The sequence below is a fragment of the Kryptolebias marmoratus genome, linkage group LG23, assembly GCF_001649575.2.
Source record: "Kryptolebias marmoratus isolate JLee-2015 linkage group LG23, ASM164957v2, whole genome shotgun sequence".
In the NCBI taxonomy this organism is placed as follows: Eukaryota; Metazoa; Chordata; class Actinopteri; order Cyprinodontiformes; family Rivulidae; genus Kryptolebias; species Kryptolebias marmoratus.
The window spans coordinates 1,560,096-1,568,009 of record NC_051452.1 but is presented as its reverse complement, the minus strand read 5'-3'; the positions used below and the strand labels follow the sequence as shown (position 1 = coordinate 1,568,009).

Sequence of the window (7,914 nt, the reverse complement as noted above, 5' to 3'; positions counted from 1 at the left end):
TTTTTTTTTTTTTTTCTTTCCTCCCGCTATAAAGAAAATAAAGAAAATCCTCCTGTTTCAGTTTTGTCCGAAACGTCTCCAGCTGCGCGGTAAAAGCTCCATGATGACAAAAAAAAAAAACCCCAGCCGAGGTTTTGGATCGTGATCAGTTCACTGACTTTGCCTTCGCCCCCCCCATCCCGCTCCCTCCACTCCACCTTCACTTGTTCTCTCCCGAACTGGGGAGGGAGAGACGAGACGAGAAGAGGAGAGGAGAGGCTCTGAAAACACTGTTGAATGCGGCAAAAAAAACTCTTCTCCGGCACAGACGGGCTTCAGTCCGGCTACAGAAGGAAAAAAAAAAACAAAAACTACACAACAAAAGACGCGTCAGTGTGGGTCCCTGTATGCGCATGTGTGCGTTCCGCTTTTTATTCACTTCCATTTATAAAAAAAAAAATTAGGAGCAACTGTATAAGAAAATGGAAAAAAGAGAGAGAGGAGCGGCTGTATGGATTGTACTCCATGGTTTGAGATTATTACATCAGCTGGAAAGGAGGGGGGGGGTTCTTCTCCTCCCCCCGCCGCTCATCCATCTGCAGAGCTCGGACTGAGAGAAAGGAAGTTAAACACCCCCCCCCCCTCTCTTCCTCCCGCCCCTCCTTTTCTCTCGGATCTAATTTTTTTTCTTTCTTTCTTCTGCAAGAGGGGGCAGAGACGGAACAACAAGTTGGTTTCGCGAACGAGAAAACAAATTAAGACCTAGCGTTCCACCGAGGACCGCGTATCCCCCGCCGCCCTCCCGACGGAGTTTTGGATTCAAGATGGCCACCACAGCCACGTCGCGACGGGTCTCCAGCTCAGAGCAACGGGTTGAGGACGACTCTCGGCTACTGTCGCCCCAAGATTCGAGCGTGCTCCTTATAAAACCGCCCAAGTTTCACTCATTTCTGTATTGACGGGGTTTGCTCAGCTGTGGCGGCCATCTTGAATTGGAGTGACTTCGAAATGTAATGAGTTGTAGATGTACATCAAAGTATTACTTTCTGAGAGTTTCGTTAAAATCCATCTGCTGGGTCATGAGATATTTTGCTAACAGACAATCAGGGTTGATGCCAGTGGTTAAAGGTCTTGTTGTGGATGACTCTCAGCTACTACCATGCCAGACTTTAGCTCATTATCTGTAATATTGGTCAAGTCATAGCCGTTTCTGTGTTGTTCTGATGAGGTTAGTTAGCTGTGGCAGCCATCTTGAATCAGGTTAAATCGGGTCTTTTTGGCAACAAACACGCACTCACACAGGCAATAACAGGGACAACTTTATTGCCTGCCTTTCGCTGGCAGGTGTCTGAAAAACATTCCCACAAAAAAGTCAGTGTTAAATAAATAGGTCAGATTTTTTAAAGTTTTGTTCTGTTGATAAAACAGTAAATATCTTACCTGTTGTAGATAGTTTTGTTTTGTTTTGTTTTAAACAACCTTAGTTTGGAGAAATAAGAGTTTAATTCTGACCAGATTGATGACCTAACGCCCAACATCTTCTGAAGCAATTTCCCACGCAAGTTCCTAACTTCCTGTAGCGGCTAGCTGTGCTGCGATGCTAATGCTAGCTTCACATTTTGTCAGCGGCTATTTAAACGATCTCAGTTTAGGAAATTAGGAGTTTAATTTCGACCAGATTGACAAGCTGATGCCTAACAGCTTTTAAAGCTTTTTTTATTGTAGTTATAAACTGGTAATTTTCTAACTTCCTGTATTGTCTAGCTGGACTACAATGCTAACACTAGCGTTAACCCATTCTAGCTAGCTCTTTGAACCATTTCAGTTTGGAGAAATAAGAGTTTAATTCCGACCAGATTGACGAGCTAACAACTAACATGGTTTTAAAACCGTTTCTCATGGGGGTTTGTTTTCTAGCTTTCATTAGCAGCTAGCTGTGCTGGGATGCTAATGCTAGCTTCACATTTTGTCGGCAGCTATTTAAACGATTTCAGTTTATGAAATTAGGAGTTTAATTTCGACCAGATTGACAAGCTGATGGCTAACAGCTTTTAAGGCTATTTTTTTTTTATTATTGTAGTTATGAACACGTAGTTTTCTAACTTCCTGTATCGTCTAGCTGGGCAACAATGCTAACACCAGCGTTAACCTATTCTAGCTAGCTCTTTGAACCATTTCAGTTTGGAGAAATAAGAGTTTAATTCCGATCAGATTGATGAGCTAACAACTAGCATGGTTTTAAAACCGTTTCTCATGGGAGTTTGTTTTCTAGCTTCCTGTAGCAGCTAGCTGTGACGCGATGCTAACGCTAACTTGTACATTTTGTTTTTGTCCTCCTCTGTTAGTGCTCCAGCTAACAGTGTTTTTGTTAGCATCCACTTAAGAAAAAAAAAATACAACTTTCCTATGTAAAGTTACATTTTTTAGCACCACTCTACCCTTTAATAAATTCCGACGCTCTCCTGTAGCTTTAAATGTCACTTAAATGACACATAAACACAATATTCATCAGTTTTTTTCTCTTTGCGGCTTTTAATGTTTAACTGGACTCGATGTTATTAGAACAGAAAGAAATAAAACTATTAAAATCCAATTGTCATTGTTAACAATACATAATAAAGTGTATAAAACTTGTATTAGCACATCAAAATATATAAATAAGAATAAATGTCAATATGACTTGCCTGGTCTTCAAAATGGTCCTTTTTCCATCTATTCACTAAAATAGAGTTCTCCATGAAACTTATTTTTTTGTTTTTTTGTAGATGTTTCTCCCGTTTTGCCTTTTTACAGTTTTTGGAGGTAAAAGAGTGATTGATTTGTAGAAAGTCTACCAGGCTTGTGTATGTGCGTGCATCTGTTCAAGTAAAGTTTAGTTTCTTCACTTTCGCTGAAATATGAGTATTCCCTTTTTGTCGCTAAGACAGCGGCGCGCTTTATGTTCCCCCCCCCCATTTTCCACTCGTCTCACGCCACATTTGCGTCCGTGTTCGACCAGCCGGCACTTCGAGGACGGGGGGGGGCTGTTAGGTTTAATGAATATTTTGTTTGCCAACTTGCAAAGTGGCCGTGGGGTGGGGGCAGATCAAAGCATGCGAGCGACGCATTCGAGCTGATCGGCGTTGTCGGCGCGAATCCCCGGTGTGTGGAAAAAGCAAAACGCAAACAGAGGCCAAAGGGAAGGTGTGGGGGGGGGACGGTCGTGTAGCCGACCCGAGAGGACATCAGTCATTTTCACTAAATAGCTGGATGCTGTGACTATGTTTGTGTGTGTGTGGCTTCCAGGGAGCACCTCCTGCATGCATCATATTCAGGTTCCAGCATGCATGCTCTTGTACAGCAGGTAGGGGGGCCCAGTGGCGTAAACACACAGCTTAGTCATGCTCTAGCATCTCGTTTCCACCAACAGGAAGTGACCAACAAACAGTTCTGGCTCCACATACGCTCAGTCCTTCTAGGCCCAGTGTTTCGACTCAGATCTAATCCTCCAAACAGGACGATGGAGGGGGGAGGAAAAAAAACTTATCTGGGAGTCAAAGCTAATTGGATCATGAATATGGATACATACAGAGGACTCGCTGCGAGCGGCTCGGCGTGGCGATGGGATGCAGATGCCGTGGAGTCGGATCCAGAGGAGCCGCGATGCCAGATGAATATATAGTGTCAACCAAACTGTGCAATTTGTTTTTCATGGAGTGTTGACCAAACGGGATGAATATCTGTGTACAGTATGAAGAAATGCTCCGAACGGATGCACGGGAAGGAGCAGTTTAGGATTCTGCTAAAAAGCTATAAATAGTTCATATCTTACCTGTTCTGACTGATGGTTAGCCATTAGCTCAACAAGTCAAAGTGGACTGCTGTCTTCCAAAAAATGACTTAATTGTCTAAAATGTCATAGCAGTTCAAGGGAACACTGTTTCATAAACCATTACACCCCTGTCACTTTTATATTACATGGTTATTCTGGCAGAAATGTTATGATATTCTTGCTGGAAGTGCTACAGCTAGCTGTTGCTGCCTCTATTTGTGCTTGCAACGAACTTAAAAAAAAACAACAACACTTACATAAACACAAACTTAAAGGTTTCTAAATATCTTCTGCTTCAATGGCTGTAAGATCGTTGAGATCGGAGTTGCTCTAAGATTCCACTTTGGTCTTGGCCTCTTTCAGACTAGCCGTAAGCTCATCGGCCAGGTCACCAAACTCCATATCGCTGAGCCGAGCTCATTTAAGGAGGCAAGACAATTATTGTTTGTAACGTTTCAACAGAACCCCACTTTTAGATATCTAAAATATGGCTTTAAGCTAGTTTTTAAAGTCCATTTGAAAATATCAGGTTGGAATTTATGAAAAGCAAACTGTACATACAAAGTAAAATCTCTTGGCTTTAGTAGCTGCAGATACTGAACGGCACATTCCTTCAAAGTTTCAAATTCATGGCCAGTTTATACTTGTGCCTTTGTCCTGGCACCACCGAACAGAGTTACTTTTTGTATTTATACTTAAAATGTGCTCGGCTAACTGCAGTTCTCCTCCCGCACAGTAGGTGTCACTACAACAGGAAGTACGCTCTTGATGCGTGTGGTCTAACTGCTCCTGCTTTTGGTTTTGCTTCTGCAGCTCGTCCCGTGTCACGAAGCGCCACCCGCACGGCAGGTCGCAGAAGCTGGGCGCCGGCTGAAATCGGCGGAGGTCCGGTAAGTGACGTTTATGGTTCCGTTGGGGCCTTTTGAGCCTGGTGCCAAACAGAAGGCACAAACTTTGGCATTTACTCATAAATGTCTTTAGATAGGAGTTAGTCTGGAGCGATTTGGAGTCTTCATAGCCGGTCGTGACTGATTAAAATCTCTTGTCTGGACCATAAACTAACCAAATAGACAATTAGTCTCTGATGCCACCTGTTGGACTTTAGGTGTCTTATCTTGGTATTTTGGCTACAGATATCTTGACCTGGAAGTTTCCATATTTGAACAAGAGGGTGGGTGCTTGAATGCTTATTGGACAAAGTTGTACTTTTTTAAAATATAAAATGATTTCTAGAAGAACTGAAAGCAAAGTGATCCAGCTGAGTTAAACTTATCGACTTAGAGATAAGTGTGGACCTTTTAAAAATGAGTTTCATTAATATCCACCCAGTGGTTCATGAGACATTTTACTGACAAACAGTGTCGACGCTTAGCTCACTATCTGTAAAATTGGCTGAGATGTAGCCTTTTTTTTGTGCTGGCCGTGGCAGCCATCTTGAATTGCGTTGACACCAAAAGGGAACGAGTTGCAGATCCATCCAGGGATTACTTTCTGAAAGTTTCATGAGGTATTTTGCTAACAATAAAGACACAGACGCAGTCCAACTTTTTATTGATTGATTGTTTTATGGTCCGAGATGTAAAAAAAACAGCATCAGTCAAGTTATACAAAATATTTAAACATCCACCAATGACGAAAGAAATGGAAATTCTATCGACCACATAAAGTCACCAAGGTAACCGCTACCTGAGGGCTTAGAAGTTTAATTGTTCGAAGTTGATACGTTAGTTGGGGTTGTGTTGGTTGTGTTGTCGTCCTGCATAAGAGAACGCAAATATTGTTATCGATGAGCAGGAGCCACAGTTGTGACTTCTGTTTAAGATGATTATAGAGATCAAAGGCATCTCACATTCCAGATAGTCCCCAGGGGTAAAAGGATCAATAATCAATCAAGTTGGGATGTTGGCGCTCCAAAATTGTCTACAATTTCCTGCTCCCATTCAGCCGGATGCATCCCAAGCCACCATTGTTGCAATCACCCGTGATTGTTTTCAGATATTTTCGGGCTGGTGTTTTAAAGAGAAGATAAAAATCAACCCGTGAGGTTGAACTGTCGCTCATATTTTTCCTTTTCTTTTATCAACGAGCAAATGAATTGAAAATAAAAGTGCTGCCGAGTGACGTACGGAGGAAATGTCACCGTCGACGGGCTGTCCGACGTGAGATACCGAAAGATATTCCGCATAGGAGATAAAGTCGGACCCCTTTTTGATTTCCTGTTTAATCTTCACCTGAAAGATACGACGTTCAAGGATCTTAAAAAAAAATACAGCCTGACCTTTCCTTTCTTTTTTTTTGTCTTGAAACATAAAGACAAAAATAAACATTTTAGCTCGGTAGATTCGGGTAAATCATCTCATCAGCTAGCGGGGATGATCTTTGCCCCCAGCGTGCTGATTTCCCTCTTTTATTTTCTTTATTGGGGACGCAAACGCGCCGCTTCCCTCCAGATGCTCATCATCGTTCGGGAGAACCGTCATTTGCTCCCAGGGCTTAAAAAGCTGGACGTTTTTTTGGGGTTTTTTAAGCGTTAAATGCTCTGCGGTGTAATTACCCAAAGGTCAGGAGCTGCATTAAGGCTGTTTTCACATCTGAATGTTGGTCTCGGTGTCTGCAGACCGCATTCAGAACAGGAGCCGTGAGCCACTGGAAAACAAGTGGATCGCCCGCCGCGATGTTGAGAAATGACAGCATTGCAGCCACAGTCTTTTAGCACTCGGAGTATGTGTTGTGAATGACTCTCAGCTACCCCAATTTTAGCTCGATATCTTCACAATTGAGCCGTTTTCCTATTGGCTGAAGTTGATTATCTGTGGCAGAATCTGGAAACTGAATCTTTTCTCCTTCAGGTTTCTTTTCTTTGAGTCTTTTGTTGAAATGCAGCGACGGTCCTGCAGATGTGTCACACACAGGGGGGGGGTGGAGTTCAGACTGAAAGTCAATACAGCCACTGGCAGTTGCGGTCGCTCTCCCGACGTATTGAACGGTGACTCTGTTCGGGGGAATCAGCACAATATTTGACTGTTAATCCATCCACAAACTTTGGCCTCACCGGTCAACTCCGCCTCCAGGTAACCTTCAATCCGAACGAGACCTTGTTGGTTGTGGCTTCTGAATGGAGGGTTGTTTGTTTTTGTTTGTTTTGAGGGGGATGATTCATGGGAATATCTGGTTCAAACGATGTGACAAAACTCTGATGTGATTATTAGTCGCCTGCCCTGAAGGGGAAGAGTTTAATTATAGTCAGGAGTCTGGATTGTGTCACATCCTGAAGTCAGAAAGTGCTTCAAACACAGGAAAAACAGGAGGGTAAGGCCTTCTTGCTATCAGTCTTCGATGCTGAGAAGGATTGAGATATTTATACATCATCAGGGCTTATTTTCCATGACAACAACCCTTCATTGTTAGCACAAAACTCTAAATGTAATGTAAAAGTTGAGCAGAGATCAGTGGTGGAGCGAAGATGTTTCCAGATCACGTGGAGGCCACATTTGAAGGGATAGTAGGTTAGGAGCAACCCGTCTAGCTCTTTTAACCACCTCAGTTAGCAGAATTATTATATTATTCCTGCAGGAAGTGCTACAGCCAGCTGCTGCTCCGTGTATATAATTGTACGATATGAAATTGACAGCATTTCCCAAACTTTTCAGCTTCCGAAACCCATAAAATAACAGCGACAAAGGTGTGTGACCCCATCTGTTGGCTGTTTAAACATCCAAAAGTGCTCATGATCCTATTAAATAGGGACATAATGACAACACAAATCATTAAATGACTCGTATTTCAATTCTCTGTAACAATTAGGGCGTAAATATATCATCAAAACTGGGTTTTTAATTGTAGTTTGATATCTGGAGGTTATCTAAGGATAAGGATCTGGAGGTTATCTAAGGATAACCTCCAGATATTGGTGTTGGGTGACCCATATTGGGGTCCCGACCCCAACGTTGGGAATCATTGGTCTAAGCCACGCTCAGACTAGCCATTAGCTCGCCAATCCAGTCGGATTTAAACTCAATTTTGACGAGCTATTAAATGTTCAGAACCCCACTTTAATAAAAGGGTGCATCCTAGTGATTCATCCTGGACTTAGTTTCATATTTTAGCATGTATGTGACGAGGGG

At 42.6% G+C, this 7,914-nt stretch overlaps 1 long non-coding RNA gene across 5 annotated transcripts in view; it reads left to right on the top strand.

Moving 5' to 3' along the window:
• LOC119616745 overlaps window positions 1-7,914 on the top strand; it is a 319,450-nt gene that overhangs the window by 199,038 nt on the left and 112,498 nt on the right. For all 5 annotated transcript variants that reach the window (XR_005232755.1, XR_005232754.1, XR_005232758.1 and 2 more), the window contains one exon: window positions 4,604-4,680. This is a non-coding gene — a long non-coding RNA (uncharacterized LOC119616745). The remainder of the gene's footprint in view (window positions 1-4,603; window positions 4,681-7,914) is intronic.